This window comes from Numida meleagris, chromosome 9, assembly GCF_002078875.1.
Source record: "Numida meleagris isolate 19003 breed g44 Domestic line chromosome 9, NumMel1.0, whole genome shotgun sequence".
Lineage (NCBI taxonomy): Eukaryota > Metazoa > Chordata > Aves > Galliformes > Numididae > Numida > Numida meleagris.
Window position 1 is genome coordinate 2,156,127 of NC_034417.1, and position 20,636 is coordinate 2,176,762.

At 46.2% G+C, this 20,636-nt stretch overlaps 2 long non-coding RNA genes across 15 annotated transcripts in view; one reads left to right on the plus strand and one right to left on the minus strand.

Moving 5' to 3' along the window:
* Window positions 1–19,945, minus strand: part of LOC110403976 — a 120,541-nt gene extending 100,596 nt beyond the window's left edge. For 11 of the 14 annotated variants that reach the window (XR_002441984.1, XR_002441983.1, XR_002441985.1 and 8 more), the window contains exon 1: window positions 9,245–9,369. This is a non-coding gene — a long non-coding RNA (uncharacterized LOC110403976). Of the gene's footprint in view, window positions 1–9,244; window positions 9,557–10,107; window positions 10,918–14,588; window positions 14,728–19,798 lie in introns of those variants that run through there. The other 3 variants (XR_002441978.1, XR_002441977.1, XR_002441979.1) reach the window with 3 other exon arrangements.
* LOC110403979 lies at window positions 9,797–14,559 on the plus strand. Its single transcript, XR_002441995.1, has 3 exons — window positions 9,797–9,881; window positions 10,968–11,079; window positions 11,894–14,559. It is a non-coding gene; the product is annotated as an uncharacterized LOC110403979 (long non-coding RNA).

Sequence of the window (20,636 nt, forward strand, 5' to 3'; positions counted from 1 at the left end):
CAGAGCCAGAGCTGAGTTTGTTCTGGCTCACTGCACTAGCTCTTCTGCAATGTTTGACGTCCTCATATAAAATTAGCATGAAGTAAGCCCAATCCTTTAAAACCAAACAGGAAGCAAGTGTTCTACGTGGGATCACGACAGAACCAAGTAAGATTGGTTCACGTGTCAAGAGATTCCCCGAGGCATCATTCAACATGGCAGTTCACCATGCTCAGAGACCAGCTGAGAAGATAAACTCCCTCTGGAGGTTGCTAACGCATTCCTCTGCTTTCTGAAAAGGATGACAAAGGAAAACTCGCTCATTCTTCCGTTTCCACTTTGTTCATTCACCAGCATCTGTATTGCGTACTAACACAGTCAGCACTCTCCGTGAACATTCAAGGAAAGGCAGGAGGAGCTCCTGTCAAGCCTACAGTCTCAGCACTCACAGCTAATCACACTGTGTGACCAGAAAGCCTCGTGTGCAAGCTGCAGTCATACAGGAGCTGAACTACAGAGTTGCTGTAAAGAGATGCCAGAAGAAACCTTTTCACAGCACAGCAAATTCTAACACTTCCATAACTCCAAGAAGTTAGCCTGCATATACTGTAACATCTCATCGGCTAATACGTATTTCTGTAAGGTGTTCATGTAATAGATGTACGTGCTGGTGTTGTTAGCAGAAAAAAATGAGTAACATCCATATCTATATCGTGCTATCTAATTACTAAGCATTACTCCTGACACACCTGATTTTGCCTATGCCATTAGCATTCACCAAGCATGCCTTAGGGATCCTGATTTTTCTAATCCTAAACGTAATCCTTAACCTCCATTTTAACTCTCCAAAACTGTTGCCCTGAATGCCTCCTGTGATGCTGTTACTTATTCATGGTTAAAGACAGCATTATTTCATCAGCCCATCTACCACTTACTCTCCTGATTCTCCCTATTCAGCAGCCGCTTTGCTTCTTTCCTTTTTCTGTTCACCTGGAATAGCCTGTAATGGCTCCCCCACGGATCCTCACTACCCACCTGTCTCAGCCCAAGCATGATGGGTAGAATCAGGACTCTTGCTGAGAGCAGTGACTGGTGGTTATCATCAGCTGAACTGTGCCTGAGGCAGGTGCTAAAGCTTCATCAGTTTTTTGCTTTTTATCTCCCCTGCTCCTAACTAGAGAGAACCTATAAGAAAAAGAAAAAAATCGAAGCCCAAGCTTGCACAGACTGCGCAGGTACCTTCAGTAACATACCAAAACCTACATCTCTGCAACCAAACATCTCTCTGACTAGACACACTAGAAAGAGACGGTGAAAAACAACCACCAGTTATGAGAGCTGGGCTAAGGAGAGGGAGGGCAGCAAGACAGGAATTCCATTTGCAAAGTAGGAACTTAAACTGATTAGCTTCAAGTAGCCTGGAGTGAATGTTGACACCAATTTGACTTAAAAGCTGCTATTATTTTTCAAAGTCATTTTCTCCAGCTGCCAGAAAATACAACTACATTCAGAAGCTACAAGGAAACCTATCAGCTTTCAAGCAGCTGAGCTGCAGCCAGGTTCCCATGATAGCATCTGGCACTGGCTGCTTCAGAACTGGGTTGTCAGAGCACGAAGCACAACCATTTGCCCTTCCAGCATCAAGCCTTGCATGTCCATCCCAATACCAGTCACATCCATCAGCAACACAGGCTTTGCTAGCACCCGTCTGGCACTCAGGACATTACTTACTGAGCACTACCAGCCACCAAACCCAGCAGCAGAAATGCTCCCTGCACTGGATGTTTGTAGAGTACATGAGCACCAGCCATGCCTGTGCTAAGTCCATATAGCCCTGAGGCTGCCATAACTGAGCCTCGTGGTGAAACAACAGGAGAATTTGGATTGCTGAGCACTAACTTGGAGTATTTCTGTCCTGAGCCAAGAATTGAGCCAGCTACAGAGCACCCAGCGGAACAGGCCCAAGTGTGCAAGAAAGCCATGTGAACAGAACGATCCTGCTGGACCGAGCACTGGCTGCTATTATACTTTCCCAGCCCTCACCGACTGCAGAGAGGAGGTTACATTAATTTGACCGTGACAGATGGCTTAGGGTTGGAGGGCTGGTATTGCATTGCTGAAAGGCTGTTTCTGACAGTCACTGTCCAACCTGCTCAAGCCCATCAGCTTGCATAAGAGAGGAGCTGAGACAAAACCCATGACACACAGATGCTATTTGCTGGCCAAACTGTCACGTTCCCCTTTCATAAAGAGCAACTTTGGAGTTTCAGCAAACAAGGAAAAAGGAATCAAAGGAAATGCAACAGCCACCATTTCAACTCTCCATGAGCTGCAGGAGAGCTCTCCAGGGCAACCATGAGTCTCTGCAGTCTAATACAAACACTATAGCTCCAGAGCTGAGGGGCACATCTGACTTGCATCCACTCTGGACTGAAAAAAGAGGCAGAACATAAGGCCCAGACCAGTGTGCTACAAGAAGTCTTCCTGACAGAGGCAGCACAGGGGCCGTCTCCTCTGCATTAGGCTGTAGCGGAGCAAACACAAAATGGCAGCAGCTTCTAGCTAAGCTAAGGAAGGGACGTTGATGTCTTCCAGCAAGGGGGAGATGGCTCCATCAAAGCATCCAAATGCCATGCACGGGAGGGGGTCTTAGAACTGGAGAAAGACCTGAGCCTGGCAATGTCTAAAACAGCCGTTCCAGGGCAGGTGAGGACACCTTTCCTGGAAACTCTGAAAACCAAACTGCAAGGACATAACAGCACCGAGAGCTGATGGAAGGGAGACGACATGAGCTCAAAGAGATGTCGGACTTAAAGCTTCCTTTATTTTTATCTGTACCAATGTAAGAACGGAGGAGCTCTCTGGGCTGCTGTCCCTTCAGGAAGTGGTACATCTTTTAGACTGTTCCTAACACTGGCATTCTTTTGTCAGTGTGGCAAGGAGGCCCACACTCTGCTAGCAACTCATGAAGCTTTGCTGTTTGGGGTGGAGAAGTGATCGGGTACACAAGTCCTAGATAAACCGAGCAGTCCAGGATGCATTCAGGTCTCTGTCCCATGGTGGTAAATGCAACAAACGTCTCCATCAGCAAACCTGCAGCCTTCTAACATCGCTCTGTCATGGTGGAGAAATGTATTACAGAACCTAGTTTAATTAAAATGTAGAGTGCACTTGTGTGAGGAACAATGTATTCACACACTGACAACACGGAGGAATAAGATGTAGCTTGAAGCTAAGGGAAGGAAACAGTTCACTGAGGAAACAGAAGATTGTTTTAACAGTTACAGCCACTGGGTGGTAGAGTCTGCTACCAAGAGATGTGGTCAAGAAGACACTGCTGCAAAGAGCCAGTATGGCTTGAGTAGAGTAGTAATAGGGCTAGTGCAGGGAAATCCTACAGATCCTGGAGGTCAGTTATACCCTAATGATCCCTCCCGGCCCCACCCTCAAGATATCCACAAAAGCAAAGCAGAAAGCATGGCCAGAAGGAGCAAACAGGGTCACAGTTAAAGCCTTAATTAGACTGATGCAAATGGGTAGCACCCAAAACCGTTCCGGGATCAATATTTCTATTCATTTACAAGCAGAACAAGGTTAGAGAGGTGAGCAGAGTAAATAATTCACTTATTTACAGATCTTTTTAAAAAACATAAAGAGTTATTTTAATCTTCTGGGTAATTAGCTATGCCGTTGACATTAATCACACCTGCAGCAATTATTTGAAGTATTTGATTAATCAATCCGGAGGAAAGACTGAGCTAGGCCCAACTACCCTTGCTGCATAGCCCTGCTGCTCTCTGTCAATACATAGGTGTTGGCTTTCAGAAATGCAGCGTGCTTCCTGCCAGCTGTAACACAACACGGTCCTGGCTGGCTGGATACAAGATATTTGCACTTCAGATGGAGTAGCTGCAAACTACGATGATTCCAAAGTGAACTGAAGAGCATTTACTGATGCCAGGCTTGCTGAACTGTGATTTTCATCTCTTGTGGCCCCTAAGCAACTAAACGACAATACAATCACGTGCTTGCACAGATATGATTGCACCTGAAAAATACCACTGCATTACAGCACCGGTCAGCCAACGTGGGCAGAGGGCTAGCAGTGCTAACTCCATCATTCTCATCCATAATTGGAAAAAGTATTTCAACTAAGGAAGAATAATGAATCTAGACGAAGGTCTGAGCATAGATATCAAAAGTTCAGGTTAAAAAAAACTCAGGTGTATTTATTAATTCTTGGCTATTTCTTCTTCTAGTAATCACATTGGAATGGAATTCCAGCTGACAATCCTACTACTGGTAGCAGTGATCTTCAGTTTTGTCCAAAGAAGCTTGCAGATGCTTGGAAAACTATCCCAATCGATTTCAGCACCTTTTTGAGGATGCTCACACCTCGCAGCCCGCAGCTCACAGCGTGCGGTATTAAAGGAGTCTCATCTGGTTTTGCTCTGGATTAGGCTGCCGCTTTCAAAAATGCAAATGTTAACTCCCAGAACAAACTTGGCTTGATGATGTTAAGCTTATGTGTAAACTGAAATGCAGCAGACTTTCATTACAAGAACTCAAACATTTAAAAGGCACATTTAATGTGGCACATTTTAAAAAACAAATATTGGAACTTTCAACTTGTGTTTCATTGTTCACCTCCCCCCCCCCCAATGTATCTATCATTTTCACCGCTGCATATAAATGAGACCAACAGTTCTCTAACACCAAAGCCAAAACCAATGAAATATCTTTGGCCTGCCACGGTTCTTGCAGGAAGTCAGTCTGTCTCATGGTCACAGAATGCAAAGTTCTGAAGTGGGTCAATCAGCTCCCTCCCTCTCCTAAGCACAACCCAGGTGAAAAGTAGGCCTTCCAGCATGCACTGAGACACAAGGCTGCCACACAAGGGAGAAGCATGCATCCAAACCTCTCCTAGAGACCGCTCCATTCACACAAAGGCAGGAAAGTCCTACTGCGATGGAGAACACCCTGCAGGAAGAGAGACAGCATCTAGGATAAGCCAGCACATGCACACTTTTGGTAATACCAACCCACTCCAAGTTTTGAGTCTGCTCTTCAAGCAGCGTATTTCTTACATCTGGCATGCAAAATTCTGTAATAGTGAAGAACGTCCCATTTTAATTTAAATGAATGCATTTATTTCCAAATGGGAAACCATAAGTTAAACAAACACATTTCTCTTTGCACATGAAAGCATTGTTTTGTCACAGATGTACAGTATAATACATTTATTTTCTCGATTGTTTTGTATTTGTAAGGCACTGCCAGTTATTTGGATGGGTTTGTAAGGATGAAGCAAATTGCTCTGTGGGGCTCTATTCAGGGAACATAATATTCCCACAAAAGCACCATAATTCTGCATGCAGCAACACAGACTACCACGACATCTCAGCAGCTGGCAGGGTGGATAGAGTTAGCATTATCAAAACCAGCATGACAAGTGTACTCCAAAAGCCCCTTACATGCATAAATTAATGATGAATGTACATTGATTAACCCCCACCCGGGCTCCAAGTAACCCTGCCTTCCCTGAAATAAAACTTTGACTTCACCAGTTGTTTTGGTCAGTTCACAAGGCCTGGGGAGAACTTTAGCTTCTTCTTGAGTCACTGCATTGGCCCAGGACTCTTAGCCCTCCTTTCCCACGTGCACTGGGGAAGATGAAGGAAGGTGCTCAAACCCCTAATCCATAGGGAACAGGCAAGAACACAGAACAGATTCAGCAACGTGCCAGGCAGAGCGCTTTGGGAGGTCCATCACACAGAGCTGGGAGGGAGAAGATCCGCTCAGGGATCACATCTCTGTTTCAGAAGTTAAATGTAGATTCATCTCCGTCCACTTATTTGATCAAGTAATTCCTTCCCCAGGCATGGAGCACGGCATCACAAGCACTTCACATGAGAATGTTTCCACGACAACTCCAACAGGCAAGAAGGATGCACAGACTCAGTGGACACAGGCAGTGAAGGCGCTGAGAGGCAACTGCTCAGCCTGTCCTTTTCTTAGGCTCTCCAGCCAATAGTGAAGCTAAACCACACCCTCTGGTCATCATGACTCTCCTAAAATCTATTCTCTTGCTTAAGTTCTGGGTTATCTTAACCATCCTTTGCTGCCTCAATGTTCTCTGGCTTCTCCATCCATTTGCCAGCTTCCCACACAGCTTCCACTATCCAGTTCCCACATGGCACAGCCCAGCCTCCTGAAAGTTGGCCACAAAGGCCTTCCTATCCATCTTTAAGTCCTTCTGGTGACATAGGAACATGAAGGAAAAAACAGCTGTAAGGATATGTTCTTTCGGTAGGCTGGCTAGCCCAAGATAGCTAACTCAGGATGAAGAAGGAATGAGGGCAAAGCAACTTACATGTTTAGTAACTGCTTGAGTACAAGCCTGTCTTGAAGGCTCAAGTACGGTGTAATACAGTAATTCACATTTCAAGTCATCTTGTCTTTGTAAAATTGAATCTGAGTGCTTTGCCTTTAGCATATATAGGTAGTTAGGTTCATACTGAGTGTATAATGCCATAATGAAGATGCATAGGTAGGTTGAATATCTAGATCTGAAAGGATGATTAGGAAAGCCTCCTGTTTGACTTCTGCCTCTCTAACACGTCCCTGCAGCTTCCCATAACAGTTGATCTGGCCTTTAACTCAAGGAATATCTGCACTTAGTGACTAGCTTCTGGGTGTCACCTAAGCCAGGCACCTAAACTGCCTAAGCCAGGCTTCATTTTGTATATTAATGACTCCTCTGTGCATAGGAATACGCTTTAGGGTGCTGGTTCTGTTGTCATATATAAGCTCAGTTTGAGCAAATCCACTGCAGTCTTGTTTATATGAGCAGGTGCACTGAAATTGAACAAGGAAAAAAAATCTGTATCAGCAGCAATATCAAGAGAGCAGCAGTGGAGAGGGAAGGAGAATAGAGGGGGGCCTTAAAGAAACAATCACCACTCGCTTTACATGCATTATCTGCTACAGACACAGACTCTCCGCTAACCAGTAAGTAAACCACAGCTGCCACTGCCCATGCTGGGCTTCACTGTAAGGCAGATCCCTAGCGGAGGCCCCTGTGGCAAGGGAGAAAACTGCTCAGTGGGAAACTACCTACTCAGGAAGACTCTTCTGACAGTTGACCAAGAGTTGAAAGCTGTATGAGGAGGTCTAACAGTGATCAAGATGCTAACCTCAAGATCTGATCTCTGCTGGAGTCTTTTCTCCAGCTACAGAGAGGTTGTTCAGAATCACACGGTTCTTCTGAACCCATCCATCCACCTTCTGGCACACTGCCTCCTTTGCAGCTTCTCTTAATGCAGCAACAGCTCGTGACCACAGAAAATTTACTGCTTATAGCACTGATAGGTAATAAATGCCAATAACACAATGCAGAGGGGAACTTGGGATGAGAAGAAATCTCAGCTTTCTGGATTTATTTTGCAGAAGCATTTTAGTTTTGAATTGTCACTTCCAGGAAATTTAAGTAGGTTCCCACGGAACCCAGGAAATGGCTGTTACTGAGTGCTGACATCACACAGAACGCTAATGATAGCTGTAATGGTTTTGTAATGGGGATGAACGTCATTGGAAGAGATAGCAAAATAAGGAAGAGCTCCACAGTATAGTGCTCTGCTCTACACCAGACCAGCAGGAATCCTGCTGGCAAAGCCGTAACAGAGGTTTGGGGATGGCAGACAAAGGCAGCATCGCTGTAACAGGGCACAGCTCTTTCAAAACACTTCTCAGCTGAGTTCTCTAAGCTCTTTGCAAAGATGAGTCAGACTATTATCCTTGTTTTACGCATCCCCGTGAGATTTACCCTAAGTGACTTATCCCAAATGAGCCATCCCTCAAGATGTGCAGCCCATCACTTCTGATCCCTAGCCTGCCACTTATCGAGCTACAACAGATCCCTGGAAGGCAATAGCCCCTGACCTCTAGGAGGACAGTGAGCAAACCCCACAAAGAGCACTGGAATTGGGACCATGTTCCTGATGCTGGTTGTTACTTGAGTAATTCTAGAGAGGTTGTTCTCAGGAAAAGCTGTCAGAGGCCCACACGTCCCAGCAGTCCTCTTGGGACAGGAAGGCAGCGCTGCTGCAGGGCCAGGATGTGCACGGGTGGACTGGGCTCACTCACAGCAAAGAGTAAGGCTAATCAGATAGAAGTAACTCCTATAGGAACAAGCAATATTTATCAAATTATCCGTGCATTGGCTAGCAGAGCGGATGAGAGCATCGCAGAATCTGGTAAGCTAACACATTCACCCAATTCAGGTACACTTAGACACCGGGATTGTTGGAAGTAAGGTGGTGGTATAGTTGGAGGGAAGCATAAAAACAGATGAACTGTACAAAAAGATTGGAAGTAACAACTTCTCAGAAGGCAGTAATTGTGATCATCCTTGAAATACAGCAATATCAAATGGCAATCAATAAGGACTGAAAACATCCGTTTTACAAAGCAGCTTCCCATTTCAAAATAGACCATTAAGAAACTAAAGGGAAAAAAAACAACAAATGAAACAATTCACTGCAGTTAAAACAACTGAAACGGAGGGGTTTTTTTAATTATCATTTCCAAAGTTATTACTTAAATTCGGGGTCTGAAACTGGCAAGGGGAGGAAAAGCAATCATTCATTCACACAGCACTGAACTCAGCACCCATGTTTTTCTCCGGGTGACCGCTAAGGGTCTCTGTTGCTTAACACGGGACTCGGCAGAGATTTTTCTCCCTCTGTCATGATGTTTTGACATCCATTGCTCCCTTCCCCCACCCACACTTCCTAACCAGCCCACACTCCCGCAGAGCACCGAAGCACTGAACATCTCGCATCATCTCCCCTCACCAGTCTCGAACCAAGCAGTTAGTGACGCATCTTCCTGGGTGCTTATGTGCATGCAATCCCCCACGCAGCTCTCCATGGGCAAGCAGGACACAGGCACAACGAATGCTGTCCATGGCGTGCCTGCATCGTCACAACATCTGTACCTTCTCAGTACACACGTATGCATTGGGCTGAACATCTCATCCCAGCAGCAAACGCATCCGTGCTTCTCAGACTGCTAGCATCAGTGTGATACCTGAGCTCCTGGTATGGATTCCAGCCTCGCATGGCAGGGTGCGTGGACAACACATGCTAAAGCCAGTGGTTAAAAAGCATGAGCTACAAGCAACTAGTAGTTAGTTATGGAAGGACATGTCTGTGTGGCTCAGCTCCAACATCAACAAAAGGAAGAGCTCTGCCTTTTGACTCACCAACAGCATTTCCTTCCAGCTCTTGGGTTTTCCCAACAGGCCTCCCCTGTGTATTCTGCCCAGACTCACAATGGCTGAGTTCATAGAAGCTGCTGAGCTCACAATCCCAGGGAATGGGGCTTCAGTCCCCCGCAGCCAGTAGAAATTTCCTGGACACGACAGTGCTCCAAGGACACAGCTTCTCATCAGCTTCTTTATTACAGCAATTGAACTGAATAGTATCATCACTCTGCTCACTCTGCTCCCAGCCATCTCACAGAAGTTTTGGAGACACCGTGCTGTAATCAAGTTTCCCAGAGATGTCAAGGGATGCTGAAATTACATAAGAGATTTTAACACCCTATTACTTTGGTTATCCCCCAATCCAGAACTGTCCATTGCCTGAGTGCAATTAAGGAATTAAGTCAGCTCCTCCTCTGCAGGACAAGAATTTGGCTAATTAGAGAGTGGTAAATAATTGGAAGACATTTCTTAACCAGAGACCAGACATCATCTAAAAACGACAGACATATGCCATGCACATTATGATAGAGTGAAAAAAAATACACAGCTGGCCATTTTCCATTGTGTCTCTCCAGGGCGGGGTTATCCAAATTCTTCCATATTTACTTCATTTATGCTACTTGCTATGAGACAGGTAACTTTCACTCACTTGCCTGTTTGTCCTACTTCTTTCTGGTTTTCCTCTTTTTGTCCCTCTACTCCTTTCCCAATCCAATGCTCTGCTTCTCTGCTACTCTCCCCATGCCTTCCAACAGAGCTAAATTGTAAATAACAGTGAACACATGCTGGTCTATCTATTCCACATGATTCCCCACTCTAATTTTCTCTCAACAAATTTGTTAGTCCCATAAAATACTCACAGATTTCCAGCGACAAGCAGGACTTGGCCCTCACTGCACTCTATCAGGTGTGAGATCACATAAACAAGTTAAAACAACTAGAGAACAGAGAATATTTGCCAGTGCTCTGCAATAAAGTATCTGTCCAACTGGCTGGGGGCTTTTCTGTACTTCAGCAGCATCTTCCCATGCCTTACAGAGCTGCAGCACCAGCAGAGTGATTCCCCACGCCTGCAGGACATCCAAAGACATCTCTGAAGTCCAAACAGGAGGAAGCTGAAAAGTTCAGCTTCTGAATGGAATGCATCTAGAAAACAAAATGCTTTGAGTGATCAGCATTTCTCAACAGTGAAACAAATGAGTGTTTCCATTCCTGGGGGAAGCAGGGAGCAAGCAAACTCCATTCCCTTATTTCACAGCGTACAGGAAGTTTGAGTGATTGATGGCAACAGAGTAGGGAAATGCACATTCAGCTTCTATTTCCAATGTAAATGACTTGCCACCTCACCCCTCCGCTTCCTGTTCCTGGCTCTTATCTGCAGTATGTATGCATCAGAGAGGAAAAAAAGGACAATCCTTGCTAGACTGCTCCCGCTCCCAGATTTAAATGAGCAAAGACAGCACGTGCAAAAAAAGGGTCAAATAGCTGCTGGGCCCAGAGCTGTTTGTTGCCCATAGACCCAGCGTGGTGGACAGCGGGATGGGCCGAGGAACTCTGCAGTGCTGCTCCCAGGCCCTGCTGGAATCCAGCCGTGTGCCAGGTGCAGGAGGCGAGCCTCTGCTCTTACAGAATTTCTCCTTGTATTACAAAGGTCAGAGCGGTAAGCAAGGAGGCTTTTTAAAATGCTGCGCACTGTTTGAGGGATCTGTCTGGTTCACAGGGATGCCGAGATGCAGCAATTGCCAAGGCAAGAGAACAAACCCAGAGGAACGCTGCGAACATCCGCTCGCAGGAGGCGTGCCCCTCTCCTTTCCCAGGCAGCTCAGTAAGAGGTGCTTATTTTTACAAAGCAGGCTCGGAGATCTTAAAGAACCGATGTTGTCGTCGTGCCCTAAACCATTGAGTATGTGACCTACTCATTCCCACTCTGTCCCTTGACCTTTTCCCATAGCGTACTCCAAAAGCATCACATGAAAAATAGCCCTTCTCAGCTCTCCAGAGGCCTTGGAGACAGCATCAAAGCTCTGTGCTTATAAACGATTCCAGCTAGGCCAAAATGCCATTCCAGCATCAGGGTCCCAGGGTCCCTAAAGCCTGTCACAAGGAGCCGGGGGGGCCGGGGGGGGCAGGCAGCAGGCGTTGCTGTGGGGAGCAGGGAGAGAGGGGCTGGGGTGCGAGCTGAGCCCCGTGAAAACCCAGCAGGCTGAGGTAAGGTTTAGCTGTGCATCACAGAGGCTACGCAGGATCTGGTTTTGCCTCTTCCTTTATTACAGGGAGCTTGTGAGCTCTCTGAGCGTGGAAGTCATTTACTGCGTTGATCCCTCAGCATAATCCTCCCTTTCTTTCTCTCCTTCTCTCACTCTGCACAACCACTGAGTAACACTCCTGCATGCATCTTGGAGCTCAATTCAGAGCCCAGGTGGGGATGGGGAGCTCAGCGGAGTGACAGCTCTCAAGCTCCAGGGTTAGATATTTGATGATTCTTTGGGATTTGAAGTCAAAATAGCAGCCGGGCAACCAATACCTGCAGGAATCGCTGTCAGCTCCCTCTGGTGTCACACACAACCCCCGGCACACTGCTGCCTTTTGCAAAAGGGCTGACAAATCTTAACTGTTCCTAACTTTCATGTTTTCCCATTTCTCCAGATCGAGTTCCCTTGACAAAGGCTGCAGATGCTCCGTGAACACCTTTTAAGAAGCAAATGCTGCAGAACGCTCTCCATAACAAAGACTGTTCCTCAACTATCATTTTATTCCCGTGATTTCTCCCCCATTATTCATTTTTCTCAAATTTGCCCCTTCTGCCTCCTGGCTGCGTCCTCCTACTCCTTCCACAGGCTACAGGCAAGGCCCCCAGCTGGGCAATCCACAGCACTAGTTACAGCTCAGGAACAATTTTCCCTAGCTCCACTTACCATTAAAAGAGAAACAGATGGACAAAAGACACCGAGCTACTCGTAACCAGCTCCTAGAAAACTCTCAGCATGCCAGCACCTGCCCTGGCTCTGTGCAGAGCTTCACTACCGCTCCGATCGTGCACTGACCCCCAGGACCGGGCTCCTGCCACCCCACCAGCACTCAGGTGCATGGGCCCCTCAAGCCCTTCACAGCTCCTGGCCCCCAAAGGCATGCTGTCCTTGTCAGCATGCTGTCCTTGTCAGCGTGCTGCCCCAGCCGTTGGCACCGCTCACCTCCCTTCACTGAGCTCCTTCTCCCTTTTCCCCTGCTCTGTCGAAGTCACAGATACCTCCGCTCCAGTTCCACCACTGGGCTGGGCTCAGGTACGCCGCAGCTCAGCCCAGCAGGCAAGGAAAATCTTTGTGTGTCTCAGTACATGGAGAGGTGCCAGCTGCAGGCAGGCAGGTTGGTGTTTGGCTAGCTCGTACGTGCTAATAGGGACGTTGCACTCTTGCAGGGCAATAATTTCAGGCCCAACAAGGAAACTGGGTAATTACAGAGAAAAGCAGCAGGTGCTTCAATCATGCCTACTCTGTGTCAGGTCTTTTAAAATGTCATTGAAAAGAAATGGTGGGATAATGAAGGCCTTGACTCATTTTCAAAGCAGCTAAGTACAAGGCAGGCCAGCCAAAGGAAGGAACAAGGTTGGAAGTGCTACATCATCCTTCCTGCTTCCCGGGGGCTGACCCCAGAGGGTGTGAGATCTGGGGCAGGATGGCACGAGCACGGGATAGAATAAAATAGGAACACAGTCATCTGAATTCTTTTGCTGTAGACGTCTCTGATTTAAGTACCAGCCTCGACTTTACTTTGGTTGATCTCGTTCATTTTGTATTTTATTTGTGGCTCTTTTTCACCATTTTCCCTTTTATACAGCATCAGAAAAGCATTAACTCACAACTTTGCTCCATTCCACTGCCATAACTGCCTAAATATCCTTCCTGATGTTTTGACATACATCATTTGGACAGACAAAAATTTAAACCATGGAAGCTAGAGGATGTTTTAGGAAATTAGAAAATATATGGACAACTGCTCCGTTATTTTAACAATATGAAGACTCAACACTTCCACTACTCTGCCAGCAAGTGCAAGAAAATATGCGCTTACACTGCACAAATATAGCACTCAGCATACCGATTTTGAGTCATAAAATACTTTTACTACGGCCTCTGAGTGCACATGCTATCAGCACACAATCACAAACATACATTACAGCACAGGTTGTTTTCAGGGCGAAGTACCTCGTTTCTATAGGCAACAAAAGCACACGTACTGTTCGAGCACACACATGCCAGGTATGCAAAAATGCCCATCCACGCAGTGCAACAAAGGCTGAAGAATTGCACCAGTATATTGATTCAGAATAAACTGCACATTAGCAAATTCACATTTGCTGTGATAGGAAATAACGCACCTGATGCAATCAAAAAGTGACCCCAGTTGTTTGACCCGGAAAACAGAACAACCAAATGAAATGACACCCATGCACTGTGTATGTACAAAATGGCTGCTGGCACAGCATTCTCAAAAGAGACATCCATACACTGACATTGTGCTCAATGCACGTGACCAGATCCTCTAAGCATATGTTCACTCGCACAAATAAACTTCAGAAGAACAATGCGCCCATTGCACATAATGAGCCGAAAATGAACGCTTTGGAAGGGGGAAACATGCTACACAAATCCTCATAAAATTCAGACGCCTCAAATGAAGGTTTCATTTAATAGGCCCAATGCACTGAGTTGTGTTTTCCCTGTAGGGCTCACCACAGCACACACAACAGCGGGCTCGAGATCCCAGCTGGCCCCACATGGGCTTGGCACCTACAGTTCATAAACCAGGCGTACCATTTTATCGCCGCCCAGACGGAGCACAAGTATTGCTGGATTTCATCCCCCAGAGCTGGCTCTCAGTGTCCAGATTGCAGTGTCAACCAGCCAAGAGACCTGCTGGAGGTTCACTGGCAGCTCTCCAAAGCTTCCCTTGACTGGGGGACCTGGGCTCAGAGCTCACAGAGAGGGCAAATTACTGCAGCCTTCACACAGGCATCTGCACAAGCACCCTGCCCTCCTGCTCCGCTACCTTTGTGACTGCAGGGGAGGGCATCAGTCCCAAGTTCATAGTAGATCAGGTCACAATTTGAGCCGTGAAACAACTGGAGGGGATAAAAAGAGAGTCAGGATCTGTGATAACTTTACACACGGCTGATGTAACAGAAACCAATGCACCTAGTGAAATGCATCAGTGGGCAACGCCAGAGAAAGTCAGAGAAATCACATTTGGTGCTGCTCCCTCAGCTCTGCTCCCCCAAAGGTCACAGCCTCCTTCAGATTGGCTCTATATAGCAGCTATATAGATGCTGTAACTTGCATTGTACCTCACACAGAGAAGGAGCTCTTCCTGCTCTCGTAGCCCAGCCCAGCGGTAGAGGTCCTGCCTCCACGGTATCTCTGATCAAGCCAAGGTTGTGGAAATCCAGAAAAATGGAGAGCACCTTCTTCCTCCAGGTTCCCCGGCTAAGCCAAAGAAAAACAAAGCAGATCAGGAGAGACTAATGAACAAAAATAACAGACTCTCTGCTTTTCTTCTTGTAATTTCCCCACTCCAGACAGCTGTAATGTGGAAAGTATTGAAATTTAAATCACACCTCAGCCTAACCTCAGCTGACAGGCTGCCGATGCAATAATCTCAGCCTGGCTATCTTCTCTCAGGGAGAACGACAAACCAGCTAAAGTGATAAATTTTCAATTTTATTTTAAAATATACCAGATGGGAGATTTTATTGGAGTCATAAATATGTCAAAAGCAATGTTGGAGTATGATTGGAGATTGCCCCCACCAAGGGAGCAGCTCTCCCTGTTTAGAAATGCCATCAGATTCTTAATAAGAGGCTCCAGTTAGGCTGCAACAAAATAGTCTGTACATTAAACCAATTGAATTCCTATTTGCAGACATCTTTTTCTCATCTCTGCACCCCCTCCCTCATTCCAAAACGCAGGAGAAATGAGGGTGCTGAGGTCAGGCCTAAATGGCATCAGTTCGGGTTCTCTTTCTGTTGCCAGAACACAGCTCAAGTGCATTGGATTTCTCACCAGTATTTGAAAACTGAACTTCACTTCAGTCAACAAAGCTTCAGCGAGCTTACTAGGGCTGCATTTCCTAGAATCCCGACCAGTAGATGCCAACTAAGTTCAGCCTCCGACTTAAACTAAACCAAATTCAAGCCTTTAATCGAAGCCATGGGTCAGCCCCAAGCTCTGGAAATAGCACCTGGCCTCAGTCCCAAAATGTAATGCTTGCGAAACCAGCTCCAAATCCCACCAACCATTTCTATGAATAATATTTGCTATTTGCAGCCATCGCACCTCTCCTCCTCCTAGCACCGGTGCCACCGCAGATGACAGCAGCCCGGCAGGAAGCAGCCTGAATATTTAGGCCTTTTTATCATTTCAAAGATTTTACAGACTCGTCCTACCAGCTATGTCTTGGAGCAAGTTTCCAGCCTCCCAGTTTACTCCGTAAATCTTCATATTCTCATACCATTAATTTCAAATCAAATCAACCAGCTCTAACGCCACCGATTCCCATCAGCACAGAATCTGGCTCAGCGAGCCTTTGACACTGAGAGCTGAATGCAGGGCAAGTGAAAAATGCCACCGATGGGTTACTTTATAGTTTTACATAGAAACGCTCTGCAGATTTAATCATATCGCTACAAAGCCATATAAAAGAGTTACAGAATTAATAAGAGATCTAATACGTGTCACAGAACGATACTTCGCAATTACAGACAATCTAAGCACCAGAGCGCAGCGGAGGGAAGGTCAGCTAAGAGGCACCAGGAAAAAGTCACTTTGTGCACGTTAGAGGGCTGTGGTCTTTTCTGACACCACTTGGCCCCGGGCTAGAAGCACTAGATGCTATTTCTGCAGGCTCCCTAACAAACCGATCACTTGCTGTAGCATGTTTTTCATTATTTTTCCTGAAAACAAAACACCGTCAGATGCATTTATCACAAATATCACCCTCCTACCCGCAGCCTCCAGTCCTAGTCATGCCATTCATTGGTCATGAAGCAGCAGATGCATCAAGGCAAATAAAAGTTTTTAATAGCTTTTTAATCTGAAGGAGCGGACTGAAATAGAGAAGTCATACCCATCAGTCTTAGGCTTAAAATATTTTGTCTTAATGTACTACACAGCAAGGCTGGCATTCCTTTGGCTTCTGCAGTGTTTTCAGCAGGGACTTGTACAATTCATCACTGACTGACACAAGGTCAAGGGAATCTGGCGAAGTACAAAAAGCTGGGAAAGAATTCAGCTTGCAATAAAATACATTTGATAAAACAGAAACTGATGCTGCGGATATGAAAGAGGATGGGCTGGCTGTAATGTTCCACCCTCAGGAGGGCTTATGGAGAAAGCAGACGTGGCCAATTTGAAGTAACACTTGAAAGTACAGCTTCCTAAATGCTGGCTAACAAAACTCAGCGCTGCTAACCCTCAAAGAACACCGCTGTCTCCGCAGGCTGAAGGCTCTGCAAGGCCCTTTCCACTGTGGAACCCATGGAACTATTTTGGGCAGCCTATTTTTAATCTTTTTGGGAAGTATCAGTGGGTATAAGTGGGAAAGTTCTTGTTGTTACCAAGAACTTTCACAATATAGTTTTATGCCATGTGCACTTCATAAAACCAAGAATCAAGGAGGAGACCCAATCTTCTGCTCTTTCCCTACACTGCGCATCTCAAGCTATAAGGCTTTACTGGAACAACGACCTTACAAAAATCCAGATGTGAATATCACTGCTAAACTAAAACAGGAAGGTAAAGACAGTAAAGACAGATGAGACATGAGAACCTCCCAAGGCCAGGCTGGACGTGGCTCTGTGCAGCCTGGTCTAGTGGTTGGCGACCCTGCACTCAGCAGGGGGGTTGAAACTCGATGATCTTTGAGGTCCTTTTCAACCCAGGCCAGTCTATGATTCTATGATATGATTCTGTGACTCTGAAAGGGATCAGACAGAACTTATAGCAGAGGAGAGGGCAATGCTGGGAGGACAGTAAACGAGTGGCTGGGAGACAGGCAGCAGGAGACTTACCAGATACCAAGACCAACAAGGCTGGTGCAGCTGGGAAGTGATGCTTCGTGCTGCTGGCTGGCATAAAGACATCTCCTTGCTGAAAGGATAGTGTGTCTCAAACAAGCTGACAAAAAAACCCCACAAACCCAAACCAAACACCTAAAACGTGGCTGGGTGAGACCTGGTAGATAAATGAGAGATTAGTGGATACCTTAAGAACAGAGGGAGACAAGGCAGACTACAGGGCAACTGCTCCCACTTCCTGGTGCTACAGAGCTTGCTCTCATCCTCCAGGCAGATGGAAGCTGACCGAGCACTACAGAGGAAGGAAACAGAGCCCCACGACAGGAGTACAGCAGCAGCCAGGTGCTCTATACCGGTAACACCACCGTGGCTTCCCTTCTGGGCACACTGAGTCATCTGCTCCCTTGCCATCACAGCTTCTCAGCCTCATAGTGACATTAGGAAAAATAATTCACTGATGTCTAGAGGGCTCCATAATGGGGTGTTGTACACCAGTAGAGGTGTAATCTCTCAAGAGCAGAGATTGCAGCTTACTGAACATCTGTACAATACCTCACACAATGGAGTTTCAATTCTAATTGCAGCCTCTAAGTGTTACTGCACTACAATAGTAACAATGGGTGGTGATAACTCCGATAATGAAAATAATGTACGCATCAGGAATATCTGTAGCACAATTACACAGCCTATTAAATGACCTAATCAAATTGTTCAGCAGTTTAACATCAACACAGACATAAGGACAGGTACTCCTAGACGACGGAGCAAATTATGATTAGCACAGGCATAATTGCCCTGAAAACTCCCCACATTTCAGTCAGGCTGAAGACCGAGTAGTAACATGTTCAGGCACACATATAGTTTTCCTTATAAAAGATAAGCCCCTAACATTTGATTAAGAACAGACTGAAAATGCAGGAATTGTGAGCACTGTGTCCTCTGATCCCAGGAGAAGCTGACCTCGGGCAGCTTGGTAAGACTCCGACTTATTCTGAGATGTCGTTAGAGTGCTCTCCAGTCAATAGGCTACACTATCAATTGTTCGAACAAACCTTTCTACCTATTAAATCACCTAAAGAAGTGAACTCATTTAAGCATTGACTACTTAAACTACCCGACAAATACGTAATATCCACGACATGTAATTCTCCAGGACCCTCAGCACCTCCTAGTCCCGACCCTCCAGCACTGCATAAGCCTGCTGTCCCGCAGGAACGCTGTCCCACGCTATCACTGCTGCACACACCGACTACAAAGGCTGCAGAAGGTCGCACTACGTTCTTATTCAGTAGGTGCAAGCCACCAGCCCACACAGAAGACCCTGTTATAACAGCAGGTGCATATCGTGCTGCCATCCACATTCCAGCTGCAGCATCCTACTCGGGACAGGACGATCTCCTGAGCAGCACATCACTGAGCACCCTCCAGTGCTGTCATGCATGCTCATTTACATTCTTGCTGCGTTTGTCTGTCTTCAGGAAATTCCAAGCATCAGTTCAGATGCAGAGCTAGAGGCCTAGGGACACACATCCACCCTTTCATGCATCAGCAGCATCAGCCAAAACTGGTGGGGTTAGGGAATCAGTAGAAAGCGGTCTGCAACCAGCTCCTTTCCTACAGTCCTACTGGCAGCCCTCCCTTTTGTTTCCCAGATTCTTTCTCCCCTCCCTTCAACCAAGCCAGGACCTGGACACATGAACCAACAAAGGCTTCCCTCTGATGTAACAGCTACCTTATAAATTGCAAAGCGAATTAAAATTACTTTATCGCAGTGATAACGCCATCATCTGCAGTGTTTATGCGTTAATAAACTGCGTCCATGAATGGATGTGCTGACTCATTAGCTAAGCTGCAAGTTAGAACTGTTCATCTCTTCTGCAATAGCCTGAACACCAGTGTCCCTCCTCTGCCAGAGAATTCATTTCCATTTCCCTGCTTCAGAGAAGGGAGCATGAGGGAGGGAGGGGAGGAGGGGGGAATTATTTCCTCTTGCTCGCTTCCTGCATTAGTGAAGCCCTGGAGGTTATTTAAATGGTAACTTCAAAGGAGGTGTATGATCACTCTGTTTACTGCTGTAGGAGTCTTATTTTACACTCAGCTTTAAAAGCTTCTCTGACAGAGAGGCAAACAGCATCACTTACAGGTTTTGGAGCCTCACAGATATAGCCAGCTTAGGTGCAAGGGACCGAGAGGACAGGGGAAACAGGGAAAGCGGGGATGTTGGCTATTTTTTTTTTTAAATCTAAACCAAGGAATGTCAGAAAGGAAGGATTTTCAGGGATATAACTTCTCATGCTCTGTAGGGAACGATAGGGAATAATGCCCCACAGAAAGCAGCCAAATGCTTCAAATGAGGAGTAACAGGCTTTTTGATATTTAGGACACAAAGGGTAACGAATCATGGAGGGATGTTCTGGGGCAGTTAAAGAGGGAAGAAAAATCAGAGACTCTCAGGTACTGAACCCTGCTGGGTAAGTACTCACCGTATCCTTCCATCGAGTCTTGAGGCTAGCAGGTATTAACTGCAAATCATTCATTCCATCTCCCTCTCCTGCTGAGGATGGCTCAGGCAACAAGTCAGCTAGGTAAGCTTTTTAAGCAGATTCTCCCTAACACAGAAGAAAATATTTTAAGGAAATGCTCCTGGCACCTGGAACAGGGAGGTACATTTGCAACAGCTCTTTGCTTTCCTAAGCACTGACTCTCAGTCTGACGTGATGAGGCAGATTTGGATGGGAGATGAGGTTTGGAGACAAGGTGATTCCCCCCACTACCACATTAGACTCATGGTAAAAACGAGCAGCTCGTGTCACATCAGGGCAGTACAGCTCCTTAATTACAACCTAGCCCCCTTCCCATCATCTTCACGGTTGCGTCTGACTTTGGTCATTGAGAAACTACCATACATGTGAAATGTTACTATTTAGTTTCAATAATAATTTTTGTAGTGGGTTTTTGTTTGTTTTGCCCTCCTCGTCCCTGGAGCAGAGCTGTGCTAGGACAAGCTCCTCTCCTCCACTTCTGCTTAAGTAACGAGGCACATGGAAGACGCAGGCAAGATCAAAGAAACACTCTCCCTAGAGAACCTGAGGGCAGGATTTGTAAATGCAAGTGCTTCTGCGATTGGGCATATGGACTTGCCCTGAAAACTTAAGCTGGTCAAAACCCAGAACCGCGAATTTTCAACTAAATCTATCCATTTTTCCCATGGGCATGATGAAAATGGAAACTTCAGACAGGAAGCCATTTTGACAAGTTTTCTGAAGCATTCTCCCTAATACTGCCTAGGGCAGGGAGCAGCAAGATAACGTGGTAGAAATA